This window comes from Erpetoichthys calabaricus, chromosome 12 (assembly GCF_900747795.2).
Source record: "Erpetoichthys calabaricus chromosome 12, fErpCal1.3, whole genome shotgun sequence".
NCBI lineage: Eukaryota > Metazoa > Chordata > Cladistia > Polypteriformes > Polypteridae > Erpetoichthys > Erpetoichthys calabaricus.
Genome location: NC_041405.2, coordinates 23,254,222 through 23,269,989, shown reverse-complemented (window position 1 = coordinate 23,269,989; position 15,768 = coordinate 23,254,222). Strand labels below are relative to the sequence as shown.

The window sequence follows — 15,768 nt, the reverse complement described above, 5'->3', positions numbered from 1 at the left end:
TCTGCTCCAGCTTTCTCCTGTACTGCTCCTTCGCCGCCCTGAGTTGGACTCGGAGTTCCTTCTGCACGCGCTTGAGCTCATGCTGATCACCGTCTTTAAAAGCCCTTTTCTTCTGATTCAAAAGGCCCTTGATGTCACTTGTAATCCATGGCTTGTTGTTAGCATAGCAGCGTACTGTTCTTACTGGAACTACAATGTCCATACAGAAGTTGATGTAGTCAGTAGTGCAGTCAACAACTTCCTCAATGTTCTCATTATGAGATCCCTGCAGGATATCCCAGTCTGTAGTTCCAAAAAGTTCTCTCAGAGTATTCTCAGCCTCCGGAGTCCACTTCCTGAATGATCGTGTGGTTGCAGGTAGGATTCTAACTTTTGGTTTATAGTGAGGCTGAAGCAGAACCAGGTTATGATCTCCTTTCCCAAGCGCAGGCAGCGGGGTGGCGCTGTATGCGTCTTTAACGTTTGCATACAGTAAATCAATAGTCTTATTTCCCCGGGTGTTACAGTCCACATACTGGGAGAATGCAGGCAATGTTTTGTCCAGCGTCACATGGTTAAAGTCTCCAGCGATTAGCACAAGCGCCTCAGGGTGCTGCGTTTGTAACTTAGCAACAGCGGAATGGATGATGTCGCTCGCTGACTCCACGTCTGCCCGAGGAGGAATGTATACAATAACAACAATGACATGTCCAAACTCTCTGGGCAAATAGTAGGGACGTAAACTTACGGCCAACAGTTCGATATCCCTGCAGCAAGTGGAGATTTTGACGTTAACATGTCCAGAGTGACACCACCGTGTATTAACATAGAGAGCGAGTCCTCCTCCTTTGTGCTTACCACAGGTACTTGCATCTCTGTCCGCTCTAACTGTGCTAAACCCGGGTAGCTCCACGTTGGCATCTGGGATGGTGTTATTTAGCCACGTTTCGCAGAAACACAACAAACTGCATTCTCTGTAGGTCCTTACATTTTTCACCAGCGCAGCCAGTTCGTCGATCTTATTTGAGATTGAGTTTACATTCCCCAGAATCACAGAAGGCACCGAAGGCTTGAAACGCCACTTTCTCGCAAGCCGCTTCTTATTTAGCTTAGTGCCGGCTCTGCTGCCACGATACCGCCTTCTTACCTCGTCGGGTAAATAGGGAACCACACCGGCACTGGCATTTGTTCTCAGCGCCCGAAGTTGAGTACTTGAATAGGCGAGTCTCGGCGTGTTAAAATCCATGCCCACGTTGTAAAAGTAAGTGTGTCCAGGGAAGGAATCCACATAAAATAAAGTGGTAGGAGTGATCAATAAATAAAAATAGAAAAATAAAAGTAGAAAAGTACACATACATATACAGTCATACACGGAGCTGCTGAAAAGGCTGCCACTCACGGCGGCGCCGGATGCAGATGCAACAAGACAGCAGGATTGTTATTCAAATTAGTTGAGAGGAAAGCGTTGTACTTGCAGTCTTGAGATCCTACTTTGAGTGGAACAAAACTTTGAGTGTGCTGATGACTGTCCTCCCATCAGCCCCAGTCCATTCCTTCTGCATGATGATAATTGTAGTTGCCACATTGGCACAGGTTTTTAGGTTGCTCACCCATTACAACTCCACACCCTGATGTATCAGCCATTTTTTTCACCTGCTTAGTCCTGAACAGGGTCATGGGGGTCTGCAGGAGCCTATCTTGTCTAGCATAGGGCAGCAGGCAAGAACAAACACTGGACAGGGTGCCAGTCCATTGCAGGGCGGACACACACAAACACCCATCCTACACTATGGCTGATTTATGATCACCAATTCACCTACCCTACATGTCTTTAGAAACCCACACAAACATGAGGAAAAAATGCAGACTCCACACAGGGAGGACCCAGGATGCAAACTCTGGTCTCCTTACTGTGAGGTAAAAATCACTGCCACTATGCCGCCCCTCCTAAATGTCATATAATCTATATTTGAAGTTCAACGAATGGCAACACAAGTGCAAAATTTTGTGAAAATTAATTTGTATATAAATGACTAGCTACGCAAACCCATCTATGATGGGTTGAAATCTAAATAATCAATGTAGACTTTAGCATTAATGTTTGCAACGTATCATCTTTTGGAGTGTATTTTGTAATTCGTGTAGTAATAAAAAACATTGCATTTTCATTCCAACAGATGGCACATCATAAAACAGTTGCACTGTTTTTACAAATCTGATACCAAATGGTATATATTCACTACGCTCTGACCCCCAAAAGTCATGCAAGAAGACAATTTCCCCTACAGGGATTAATACAGTGTATCAAGTATAACAGAGAGATAGTCTGGGCCAGGCACAAGATTACAAAGACACTTGTCCTTTTATTAAGGTGGATATAAACAGTGAAACATGCCGACCCACTGTCCTAAAATAAAATATAAATAAGCTGCAATCTAGAGTTTGGGGGGAAACAAATGTCTTTGGTAGGCAGCTTCCCTCTGACCATTGTTGCCCCGCTGTTAAGTCAGGGATCAGTACCAATCCAGGTCAGGATGCCCATCCATCCCCAGTGTTGAGCCTCCTCTATTATGGCCACCTGGCCAGCCAAGGAGGCATCAAACAACCTAGATGAGTTGGCTGTTCCACTATTGTGTCCTTTCATACAAGTCTTCTAGATGTGAGGAAGATTGTTGGACTAATAGCTCAGGATGTTCTTTCATCCTTTATACTCCATGAAGGGTAAAGGCTGGCCTGCCATCCCATTTGGGATGCCACCCCATCCATGACAAGAGGTGTACCAAAATATATCAAAAGCACCAAAAGACATGGAATTTATATATAAAAAATTAGAATAAGGCTAGGCTATGAACTTCCAGTGGCCCAATATATTATAATGCGAGTTTTGAAATGCAGTTTACTAATGACAATCATGGTGTCTAACGTAAGACTTCTTCTGAAAATGAACTTCTAAGAATAACGAATAATTACCACATTAAAAAAAATGTCTCAATAGCTGCCTTACTAGACAGACAGGAGTTATTTTGTGATGTCATATCGCATTCTGTAGGAAGACCACCAGTGTAGATCAATGATTTTATTTCTTGATGCAGTGCCCTCAGGAGGTAGCACTAGGTTAACAGCAACAACAGCAAATCAAAGCTCTTGCCTTCTTCTTGGCAGCTTCCTCTTCTCTTCTCGATTTAAAAGATAAAAGACCAACTCCTTCAAAACAGCGTAACAAACAGTTTGTTTCCACAAAAGGGTATAGAAAACTCGGGGCTGAGCTACAACTGAGAAAGGAGAAAGACGAGGAGAACGTTCAAAGGCAGAGTGACTCAGTCTCGTGGAGATGAGGAGGGGGCTGCCCGTGGAGCAAACCCCTCTGTTCTAAAAGTTTGGATGAAACGGGAGAGAGATGGCCTGAGAGTTTCAGAGAGCTGCTGTTTATTTCGGAAACAGAAAAGCTTCAGAGAAAAGACAAGCTAGGAGTTTAGCCTGTGGCTGGCTGTCGCAAGGGAAAACTGATTCAAGTTGTACTTGAAGGCAGAGAGAGCTGTCGAACATGCAGTGAGCGAATTGTACGATGAGAGGCGGAGAGGTGATCGGGACTTAGTGCTTGGAAGTTGAAACAGAACTAGAAGGTGGCCTGCTTTTAATAAGCAGCAATTTACAAGCACTGGCAGGCCAGTGGCATGAGAGAATGAAAAGCAGTGAGACCTGATGATCTTCAAATAAGAAGGTTTGGGGAGGCAAGTTGTTCTCCAGATTTACTGTTGAGGAAGGCCTGGAAGTTACTGGGATCTTACAATTCGCCACAAGTAGGAATGTTTTGCTGAGAGTGTTTTATCCTGGAAAGGTTCTAGCATGATCCTCTTCTAACTTTCAGACTTTTTCATGTGAAGAGAATGTCTGACACCCTCATTAAATCTCTCACTTACCAGCCTGTCACAATCTGCAGCTCCATTTCTGGTCAGAAGGGTTGACTACTACTGCAGCTAAATGATTCTCCCTTTCTCTTACGAGAGGCAGTTAAAAAGTTCCCAGAGTTGTGCTATAGTGGGAGAGTGAAAGATCAGATTACGCACACATTGTTGTGGAGGGGAGCGCAGCACGTCTGTAGACCAGTTACAACAGGTCTGGATTGGTTTTGGCGTGTAGTATTGTTTTAATCACCATTTGAGTTAGACGTATGCATAGTCAATCGGCACAATGTCTCTGTTTGAACATAAAAGGTGATTGGCTATTTACAAATTTAGGGGATTAGAGTAATGAAGACCTCACTTAGGCAAGCTTTAGGAATAGCAGGAAAGTATATATCTGGGTTTATAGATAAAGGGATAGTAAGAGGAATGGTCATTTGGACATTTGGTGGAAAAAGAGTTGCTTCAGGTCAGTAGATATGTAGAGACTGGAATGTATGGTGATCTTAGTTTAGGCAAGGCATGAAATTTGCAAATTAGGATACATCTGGTTTACTAGACCAAGAGGTACTACAATTAGTGTTGATGGAGACTAGAAAATTATACACCTTTAATATACTGTGAGAAGAACAGAAGGTTTAGAAAATCTTGAGATATATGAAGGTAGAGTGATTAATAGGTGCTAACACCATTAGTGTCATTTAGAGATGAAGATAAAAATTTACTAAAGAAGTGCCCGGTGAGTCAAGTTGTCCTTTAGGTTTACATACAGTTAGGTCCATAAATATTTGGACAGAGACAACTTTTTTCTAATTTTGGTTCTGTACATTGCCACAATGAATTTGAAATGAAACAACTCAGATGCAGTTGAAGTGCAGAATTTCAGCTTTAATTCAGTGGGGTGAACAAAACGATTGCATAAAAATGTGAGGCAACTAAAGCATTTTTTAACACACTCCCTTCATTTCAGGAGCTCAAAAGTAATTGGACAAATTAAATAACTGGAAATAAAATGTTCATTTCTAATACTTGGTTGAAAACCCTTTGCTGGCAATGACAGCCTGAAGTCTTGAACTCCTGGACATCACCAGATGTTGGGTTTCCTCCTTTTTAATGCTCTGCCAGGCCTTTACTGCAGCGACTTTCAGTTGCTGTTTGTTTGTGGGCCTTTCTGTCTGAAGTTTAGTCTTCAACAAGTGAAATACCTGCTCAGTTGGGTTAAGATCAGGTGACTGACTTGGCCATTCAAGAATTTTCCACTTCTTTGCTTTAATAAACTTCTGGGTTGCTTTGGCTGTATGTTTTGGGTCATTGTCCATCTGTATCATGAAATGCCGCCCAATCAATTTGACTGTATTTAGCTCGATTTGAGCAGACAGTATGTCTCTGAACACCTCAGAATTCATTCGGTTGCTTCTGTCCTGTGTCACATCATCAATAAACACTAGTGTCCCAGTGCCACTGGCAGCCATGCACGCCCAAGCCATCACACTGCCTCCACCGTGTTCTACAGATGATGTGCTATGCTTTGGATAGTGAGCTGTTCCACGCCTTCTCCATACTTTTTCTTGCCATCATTCTGGTAGAGGTTGATCTTGGTTTCATCTGTCCAAAGAATGTTTTTCCAGAACTGTGCTGGCTTTTTTAGATGTTCTTTAGCAAAGCCCAATCTAGCCTTTCTATTCTTGAGGCTTATGAGTGGCTTGCACCTTGCAGTGCACCCTCTGTATTTACTTTCATGCAGTCTTCTCTTTATGGTAGACTTGGATATCGATACGCCTACCCCCTGGAGAGTGTTGTTCACTTGGTTGGCTGTTGTTAGGGGGGTTTCTCTTAACCATGGAAATGATTCTGCGATCATCCACCACTGTTGTCTTCCGTAGACGTTCAGGTCTTTTTGCGTTGCTGAGTTCACCAGTGCTTGCTTTCTTTCTCAGGATGTACCAAACTGTAGATTTTGCCACTCGTAATATTGTAGCAATTTCTCAGATGGTTTTTTTCTGTTTTCGCAGCTTAAGGATGGCTTCTTTCACCTGCATGGAGAGCTCCTTTGACCACATGTTGTCTGTTCACAGCAAAATCTTCCACATGCAAGCACCACACCTCAAATCAACTCCAGGCCTTTTATTTGCTTAATTGATAATGACATAACGACAGACTTGCCCACACCTGCCCATGAAATAGCCTTTGAGCCAATTGTCCAATTACTTTTGAGCCCCTGAAATGAAGGGATTGTGTTAAAAAATGCTTTAGTTGCCTCACATTTTTATGCAATTGTTTTGTTCAGCCCACTGAATTACAGCTGAAAGTCTGCACTTCAACTGCATCTGAGTTGTTTCGTTTACAATTCATTGTGGTAATGTACAGAACCAAAATTAGAAAAACGTTGTCTCTCTCCAAATATATATGGACCTAACTGTATAAGAGGCATGGCAAGGAAGATTCCAAGAAGGATTTGGAGACTGTTCTTTTTCTGGGTATAAACCAACAAGGAGGGACAAAGTTGGTATAATTGGGATCTTTAATAAAGAATGGCTTGGGGATCATGGTGACCACATTCTCAAGCATAGTTTGATTATAGAAGGAAGAGATACTTCAGGATTAATACCCAAAGATGTACTTGAAAACAGTGAGGTCCAAAGGATTACAGATGTAGAAGAATTGGAAGATGGTAATAATCTGAACGAGAAGTGAGGTCAAGGGGAGGGAATTTTACAGAAGATGATGAAGTAAAGCATTGAGTTTAGAGAAAGCAACTTGAACTTCTGCTTTACAGATGTGGAAGGAATAGGAGGCACTGGTAAACTTGTCACAGTAGGATGGATTGAAAGTCGGAGTGGTTTAGGCATAATTTTAAACATTAGAATGTGGTGAGTCCAAATAAGATGTGACTTGAGGGGTAATATGACCGTATTACCATACTATCTTAACTCTTTCAGGGCGAATGTCGACTTTTGTCAACAGGAGTGGTTGAGGGTGGTAATCAAGTGTAAACAGTGACAAAACCTGCCTTTATGTTTTAGTTGAACTTCATTGGTTTGACAGTGATTCCCTGGACTTGCATGAGTAAGGAGGAACAGACAATGGCAAAAATGGCATCGACATCTGCCGAGAGATCAAAGAGAATACGTAAAGCAAAATACTCTGTGGATCTTCCACCTACAGTGACAAGAGGTACAAACCAGTTTGTAATGCACTGCAACTGCCGCCCCTGCCATGCAAAGACATCCTGTCAGCCAGCATGCCGTGCATTTCTGGTGAACTGACAGTCACAGCATGCAGCAACAGACCTTTTATGTTGATTTCTGTGTGAAACCGTTGTTTTGTGTGCTTTTCAGAAAACTGTTTTTTGGGAAAAATATTCAGCCCTCAAAGAGTTAAGAACTGTAGTATGTAGATGTGCAATTAATGGGAAGAAAAAGAAACAATGAGGAACCTTTAGAGATGTAGAGGGACTTTGAGGATGTGTTTCCTGAATACTTACAAATGTAAAGGTCTGATAGGAGGTTGTTCCTTCATGTCTTCAGAGGTGGAAAGCTCCCACTATTAGGCATAGATTTGGACTACCAGGCAGTGATACATCTGGATTAAGAGCTATTGAGGGACTTGGAGATGGTATGGCTCAAATAATTAAAAAAAATGAAGAATTCTTGGAAGACAATATGACCGGACTGTTCTCTGAGAGGTAACAAGAGTTTATGGTGAGGGAATTTAGTAAGGAGTCAATAAGATTTTGAGATGTAAAGAGGATAGACTTAAGCGGAAAAATTTACAGGTGATGGTGGAACATAATGCAGTGAAGCAGTAGTTTAGAAACAAAGGTCTGGTGGATTCTGATGACCTTACTGAGAAGTGGACTGATCTACTTTTGAGTTTATGAAATAAGTAAGGGAATTAGGAGGCTAGCTGAACAGATACACATGCTGCTTTGGAGGTTCATCTGAATAATGTAAGGGGGTGAGATTGAACTATAGTGTTATAAATTGATCTCAAATATTGAGTTAGGCCTAGGGCTTTTGAGATGATGGACTGGGTTCAGGTTTTTGGAGGTACCAGGAGAGGAAGTATTACAAGTAGGTTTACAGCTGAAAAAAAGGATAACCTAACGGCGTAAAGAATAGGAGGGACAGGGAGATAATGCACCCTTGCTGTAGTGGAGGTTCATATGTTTATTGGGAGGGAGCGAGATTGACATACAATGTTTTCTTCTTCTTTCTTCTTCATCTTCTTATTTCAGCTGCTCCCGTTAGGGGTTGCCACAGTGGATCATCTTTTTCCATATCTTCCTGTCCTCGTTGTCTTGCTCCTTTACACCCATTACCTGTATATCCTCTCTCACCACATCCATAAACATCATATCAGGCCTTCCACTTTTCCTCTTGCCTTAACATCCTTTTTCCAATATACTCAGCATCTCTCCTCTACACATGTCCAAACCAGTGCAATTTCGCCTCTCTGACTTTGTCTCCCAACCTTCTAACCTGAGCTGACCCTCTAATGTCCTCATTTCTAATCCTATCCATCCTCGTCACACCCAATGCACGTCTTATCATTACCATTACAAATAAGAAAGGGCTCAGAGCCGATCCCTGATGTAATCCCACCTCCGACTTAAATGCATCCATCGATCCTACCGCAGTCCTCACCATTGTCACACTTCCTTCATACGTATCCTGTACAACTCTTACGTACTTCTCTGCCACTCCCGACTTCCTCATACAATACCACAACTCCTCTCAAGGCACCCTGTCATATGCTTTCTCCAGGTCCACAAAGATGCAATGCAACTCCTTCTGACCTTCTCTAAACTTCTCCATCAACACCCACAGAGCAAACATCACATCTGTGGTGCTCTTTCTTGGCATGAAACCATAATGCTGCTTACTAATCATCACCTCCCTTCTTAACCGAGCTTCCACTACTCTTTCCCATAACTTTATGCTGTAGTTCATCAATTTTATCCCCCTGTAGTTACTACAGTCCTGCACACCCCCCTTATTCTTAAAAATCGGTACCAGTACACTTCTTCTTAACACCTTAGGAATCCTCTCACTTTCCAAAATTCCATTAAACAATCTGGTTAAAAACTCCACTGCCATCTCTCCTAAATTCCTCCATGCGTCCACAGGTATGACATCTGGACCAACGGCCTTTACATTCTTCATCCTCTTCATAGCTGTCCTTACTTCCTGCTTGCTAATCTGTTGCACTTCCTAATTCACTATCTCGACATTATCCAACCTCCCCTCTCTCTCATTCTCTTCATTCATCAGCTTGTCAAAGTACTCTTTCCATCTGCTCAACACACACTCCTCACTTTTGAGTATGCTTACATCCTTATCCTTTATCACCCTAACCTGCTATCCCTCTGTCTACCCATACAATGTTTTTCAATAGACCTAAAAGGTGACTGAGGTCTAGGGGTCTTGAGATGATGGACTGGGTTCAGTAAGTCCTTAGATTTATGATGGTTATAGAGGTACTTGCAGGAGGTATTACAAATGGGTTTACAATGGTTAAGGAATAGCAAGACCTTTGAGCTTAAAGAAGAGGGGGAACCAGTAGTTAATGAAGCCTTGCTGCTTTGGAAGCTCACATGTGATTGACATACAATGTTTTCAATAGACCTGAATGAGGCCTATGGGTTTGGAGATGATGAAGGACTGGGTTTAGTGTGTCCTTACTTTTGTTCTGCTTTCCAGAGGGACTTTGAGGAGGTGTGACAGATGAGAAGGGGCTGAAAGGCTGCAAGACCTTTCAAGTTAAGGACATGAAGGGGCGGACAGGCAGTGTGACCACACTGCTCAGCAGGTTCTCAAAGGGAAGGGGAAGTGGTGTATCTGTTTGTCACTGATAACCTGGGATGTCTGATATCCCAGCAGCAGAGAGAAGGTTTTTAAGCTGCTACCTTTCAGACAAATAAAACAAGTGAGGTAGGTCTGCAAGGCAGGCAGCTCTCTGTAATTAATGAGTGTTGCTTTGAAATGACGACCTTTCCGCAAACATGAGTCAAGGCGTGATAAGAAGTTGCTTAGAATGGCTGATTACATTCAGTCCAATCCTTTGGAAGCTTGTCACCGCCTGTCATAGTGACCGAGCAATGGGGTGTAAGGGGTGGGGGTTGGTGGAAGGTATTCACAGGAAAAGTAGGAAATTAGCAATTAAAATCTTTAAAAACAGCAGCTCCTGGGATGCTACAACATCTGGGAGGTTGCATTTAAAAATGAATACCAACGTGAAATCCATCTGGTGTGTTGTGTCCCTTAGAAAATGGTCCAGGGGCAAAGAAAGTGTCAAAGTGTTCTCCATGTGTGGTACTGACTCGCCTCCTCTTGTTCTGTATAACAGGTGCACTTTTCACCATCTGTTAAGCAGAGTTGGGGTAGTTAGTCAAAGTTATCCATTACAACTTACAGATTACTTCTCCCAAATTGTAATGGCATTACTTTACTCAATACCTCCTGGGGAAAAGCAGTTGACTTACTAATTCCTTTACTTTTACGTTACTGTCTAAAACTATGTAAATATAGAAATAAGGATGACATCCAAATGTCCTTAAGGTATTTCAATAGAGAAGAGAGTTGTGTGCACACTTAGGTACTCTGAGAGCTACAGAGGCCGGGATATGACCATCAAGACCCCTAATAGCATAGGCAAACTGATAAGGATTGGAAAACGAGGAAACTAAAATAAACTGAAGGGGAGAACCAAATGAGTTTGTCTTGAAAGGAAGCCAAAGTCAAAAACCGTAACATCCCTCTCTGCTTGTTTCTTCAAGCTAAGCAGCCGAGAATCGTAACAAAGAGTCTCTTTATCTACCTAGGGGTAATTCTGTGTATAAATATATATATATATATATATATATATATATATATATATATTGTAGCAGTTGCGGTTCTGATCCACCTCTTGAACCCTCAGGTACCACTCCAAACACCAGGTAAAAGTCCAAGACTTCTTTATTTTCTTATAACACAGTGCACCAAGCACCCTCCACCCCACACTACTCATATACTAATCAATACTACAATAATCACAAATACTCTCTCCTCCGCTCCCAGACACTTAGCCACCCTACCTCCCAGCTCAGCTCAATGTCTGGGCTTTCCCAGAGTCCTTTATACCCCCTGACCCAGAAGTGTTTCTGTTCCATTACCCACAAGTCCTTATTCCTTCCGGGTCAGGGTAAACAGTCCTTATCTTCAACCCAGGAGCACGTCGTTTCTTCCTGTCGTGGGATTATGACGCACTTCCGGGTTATAGGGCATATAAGAGTCTAAGAGCCCCCCTACAGCGACTCCCGGTGGTCCCCAAGGTATCCAGCAGGGCTGTGCATAAAAACTACATAGTCCATGAGGCCCTGCTGGAATTCGGGGCCCGTCCATGCTGTCGGGAGTGCTCCTCCTGGCGGCCTGGGGTTGAGGGCCGGAATATGAAGCCGGTCATCCACCACAATATATATATATATATATATATATATATATATATATATGCTAGTCACGGTACCTGTTGATAACAAGTAAGACAGTAATTAAACAATATTTGCTATCTCTTGTTAAACATGTACTTTCAGTCCCATTCTTTTGTATTCGCATGTGTATGAACGTCTGTTCACTGGTGCTACTTCTCTTGAGTGCATTCCCATAAAGCCTACTTCTCAGACTATCATTATTTTCGAGTTGCCTTTCTCACCAGTTTTATACTTTAAGTCTCTGAAGGCGACTCTGTCAGCGTCTTACTCCTTTACTAATGTCTCTTCACCAACACTTCCTCTCTCAAGCGTATTCTTGTAAAGCCTGATTCTCAGCCTCTGCTATTATTTTCGAGGCGCCTTTCTCACCTCCTTTTCACTTGCCATCTTTGAAGTCAACTATCTCAGTAGGCCACGTATGCCTTTAATCTTCCTCGTGCGTCTCACACTTGTACTTCCTCTTTCAATTACGTCATCAATGATAAACCGACCAATCTGGACACACAGATTATTTTTAATTTTATTTTATTATTTTATTATTATTTTTAGTGTTTTATTATATAGTAGATATCTAACAAAGCAATGGAATGAGTTACTTTACTACTTGATTGTGTTATAAATGCAAAAATAACTGTTAAAAAATATTGACACTGTAAAAAATGACATGAAGCACAAAGCAAATTCATCATCAAAAATACGTCTAGAAAAAAGCATACAAAATAGAAAATAATCAAAATAATCCTGATCACCACAGAAATGTGAATTCTACAATTAAAGAAATCAACTGCATGGCTTAAGTTAGCATTGTGCCACTTCAAATTTTTAAATTAGCAAGTATAGACTTTTAGTTTAAAAGAAAAAATAAAAGGTAAAGTACCACTTTTGGTTAACGGAAATAGCCCAAAAGCTGACAGAAATCTACATTTTATACCTAATACTTGTATGCAAAATCTGGTTGACCTAAGTGAAAGCGTCCTCACGTTATAATGTTTACACACTCACACACAGACAAACACACAGACATAATTCCAAAAATGGTATTTTCTGACTCAGGGAGGTCTAAAACATTGAGATTCACCAAAATCTTGAAATGGAATTTTTGGAGGATTCCAATACTTTCCCTATACTTCGTATACAAGAAAGTCGGGGAGGTCTAAAACGTCGAGATTCATCAAAATCTCAACATGGAATCTTTGGACAGTTACAATAGTTTAATTTACCTCATATATGAGAAAGTAAACATCAAATCTTAATAACTGAAAAAAAACACACGTAACCACTCAAACACTTGCATGCATGGAACCTGCAAAATGAGAAAACTTATTGACCAGCCACCGGAGTGCTTATTGTGTAACACAATCTGTACTTCTGTATCCATGTGCTCTTTACACTGTCAGACAAGTTAGACAATGTAAGCGTGGAGTAACATTCAGGTGTGTTTGGCGACTAAATTAACTGATTTGAAAGTCGGAGCATTTCACTTTTTTATTTGTTTCATCCAAGAGTCAGTCATTACATTTTTCATTATTAACTTTGTAATAGTGAGTCGTTTTCAAAAGAAATAACGATAACAGAAGGCAATTCCATGTGTCAGTGGACTACATTATATAGCACTTTACGCCAGAAGTGTGACCAGAACATCATGAGTGGGTGGGCATTTGGCTTGTCTGGGGGAGCAAAAAATATCCATTCACCCCCCCCCCCCCATTTTTGTAAGGGGGTCAAATAATGATAACAGTTTTATATAACATAAAAGCAAAAATTGTGGCAGAAATCATAACCTATTGTTCAATAAAATTAACAGAGTCAATGGAACTTGTATTATTATTTTTTGTGAACAAATATAGAACTACATCTACAGTACAAGGTAAATATCAATAAAGTCAAATGTATACAACATATGAGAGCAAGAACAGAAACGTGGCTTATTGTAGTCATGGGAGGCTATAGGACATCAGTTTCCAGTGTTTAACCTGGATGTTATCTACAGGACCAGTCTGCGGTTACTCTTGGCAAATTCTGAAATAAATTCATTCATGTCTAGATTTTTTGTGATGTTTTTCTCATGTGCCAGAATGACAAAATTTCTCTTCCTTGAATGCAGCATTGTTCGGCGTAGTGGAGTGAGAATGCGGTTCAAAGTAGAGAAAGAGCTTTCGCATGCAGCTGAAGACACACCAATGATGAGTGTCGTGATGCAGACATGGCTCTGACGTGTGGGATACTAGACGCGTGTTTGTGGAAGCTACCGCTGTCTTTTTCTAGAGCTTTTTTCCAATTAGTGTAGCCGTGTTTGGTGAATATGTCCTCGCGGTCCGAATTGGAAACACTAAATTTGTGGCAGGCAAAGCAAAAGCTGCCATCACGGACAACAGAATATTCAAGCCATGGTCGAGACTGATACCAGCTTGCACTAAAACATCTGAGTGTCTTCCGAATGTGCACTTGGGATAATTAATTAAAATGGGCTGGGATGGGCTTATTTAAGTCAGGCAGACCGGACTGTATATTTTGTTGAAGGCAGAGGTTTGGAGTACCCGACACGGGTGCAGAGCTGGAAGATTGTGTAGGCTTATCTACATCTTTTGGAGTTTCAGTTACCGACGTGGGTGCGCTGTGCTCCGTGTTGGTAGCAGCGATGCTGGGCTCAACTGGGGAGCCAGCTGCTTGCGGAGGGACAGAGGTTGAAGATGTCTGCTTTTTAATAAGCCACCTATGCATAGCCTTTGGTGTTACCAACCAGAAAATAAAAGAAGAATGGAACGTATACGCTGTTTTAATTAAAGAATGTGGTCAACAAGTTCAAAACGTGCTGCAAAATGTGTGGCGAAGTGAACTGTGAGCAGCACGGTGCCTGTCTAGTGGAGGAGACACAGACAGATACGCCCCAAATTCAAACGGGCAGATTGGACAGCAACTCAGTTTTGAAAATCAAATGATATTCTTCTCCAGAGTTTTCATTGGACAGACACAGCATTTCACAGGGGGGGGGGGCACGGCTTGTCTCTGGGGGGCAGTGCCCACCCCAGCCCTCCCGTGTTCACACCTCTGCTTTACGCTGGAGTTAAAAACAGAGCCCAGAAAAGCTTGTGGTGGCTCAACGGTTTCCATACACAGCAGATTGCATTTCAAGTGATGCAAAAATGGCACTGATTGATTTGTGTTAGCAGTGACTAATTATTGTTCAGTTTTCTTAAACATAACATTTTTGAAAATATACACAAAAGAATAGAAAGAAAGCATATAAATCCTCATATTTTAGACCAAATTAGTGATTTTTCACCTTACTAGCTGATTTCCATGATTCCCATTGTCTGATCAGACAGTTTGCTTCCTTGAACTGCGTTGCATTAGCTTCAAAAAGAGTGGAAGCAGATAAGTACACATTTTTTACTTTAGTCCTTTACATCTTTCACTTATGCACAATGCCGCAGTTTGTACAGTATGTGTCGCCTCCAAACCTCAGTTGGACTAATAACCTGGAACCTCAGAGAATGTAACAACCTGGGGTCTGGGACAAGAAGGGAGCGGATTGTGTTGTTTACCAGCCACTTCCCTCCCCTTCATTCAGACTTCAGGCCTTTGCAGGTTACACACATGAAGGGTATCACTTGTGTCACGCACCGGCGAGTGCTGTCATTATTTGGATCTGGTTTGAGGCTTTGGACAGCAGCCAGGGAAGAGCGTCCTTGTTGTTAATCTTGGTACTGTGAGCAGGAGGAAAATGAAATGTTTACTGATGTTTAAATTGAAATTGTCAGCTTGTTTTGGGAGAGGGGGGAGAGACTATTTTTGTAAGTCATAATGGGGTGTATGAGCCTGTCACACTTGGCCCAAAATGCAAACTTCTCACATGCTGCCTTTTCACACACAACACAACCTGCTAGGGTAGATGGTGGTGGTGGGGGGGGGGGTTAAACCTACCACATATTCTGTCGCTCCTTAATCTCTATCATTAGATTGAAAACGTGTAAGTGCTCTCATTCGGAAAATGTCCTGTTTCCTTGCATTTTCTGTCAGCTCAATGCTAACGTAAAACAAATCTCAGCATTACTAGAATGGGGACAAGGATGCAAAACAAAAAATTCTTCATCCTTGTTTTACCACAGAAAGATATTTTAGTACAGTAAAGTGCCTTTACAGTTTGTAATGTTTCACTTTATAAAGTTGCAGATAACTTTCCTTTGCAGAATGAATTATCCTTCAAATTTATGTAAATGAATGAACATTAGTGGTCCTAAATCTACCTATTCACTTACAGGTACAGAACGTTCCAACAGACGACAGCTAGTGTTGTTGCCCAGGCTCTAGAATACCCAACTTATCTTAGTGGGCTTGTCAAAAGTGAGGAGGGGATCAAACCCTGTTAGGGAAAGGATTGGTTAAGATTGTGTCAGCTGTGGAATACCCCGAGCC

The 15,768-nt window shown here is 41.7% G+C and overlaps 1 protein-coding gene across 2 annotated transcripts in view; it reads left to right on the top strand.

Annotated features, from left to right (window-relative positions):
* cacna1ia (calcium voltage-gated channel subunit alpha1 Ia) overlaps positions 1–15,768 on the top strand; it is an 856,996-nt gene that overhangs the window by 401,327 nt on the left and 439,901 nt on the right. The gene's annotated exons all lie outside the window — the stretch shown is intronic.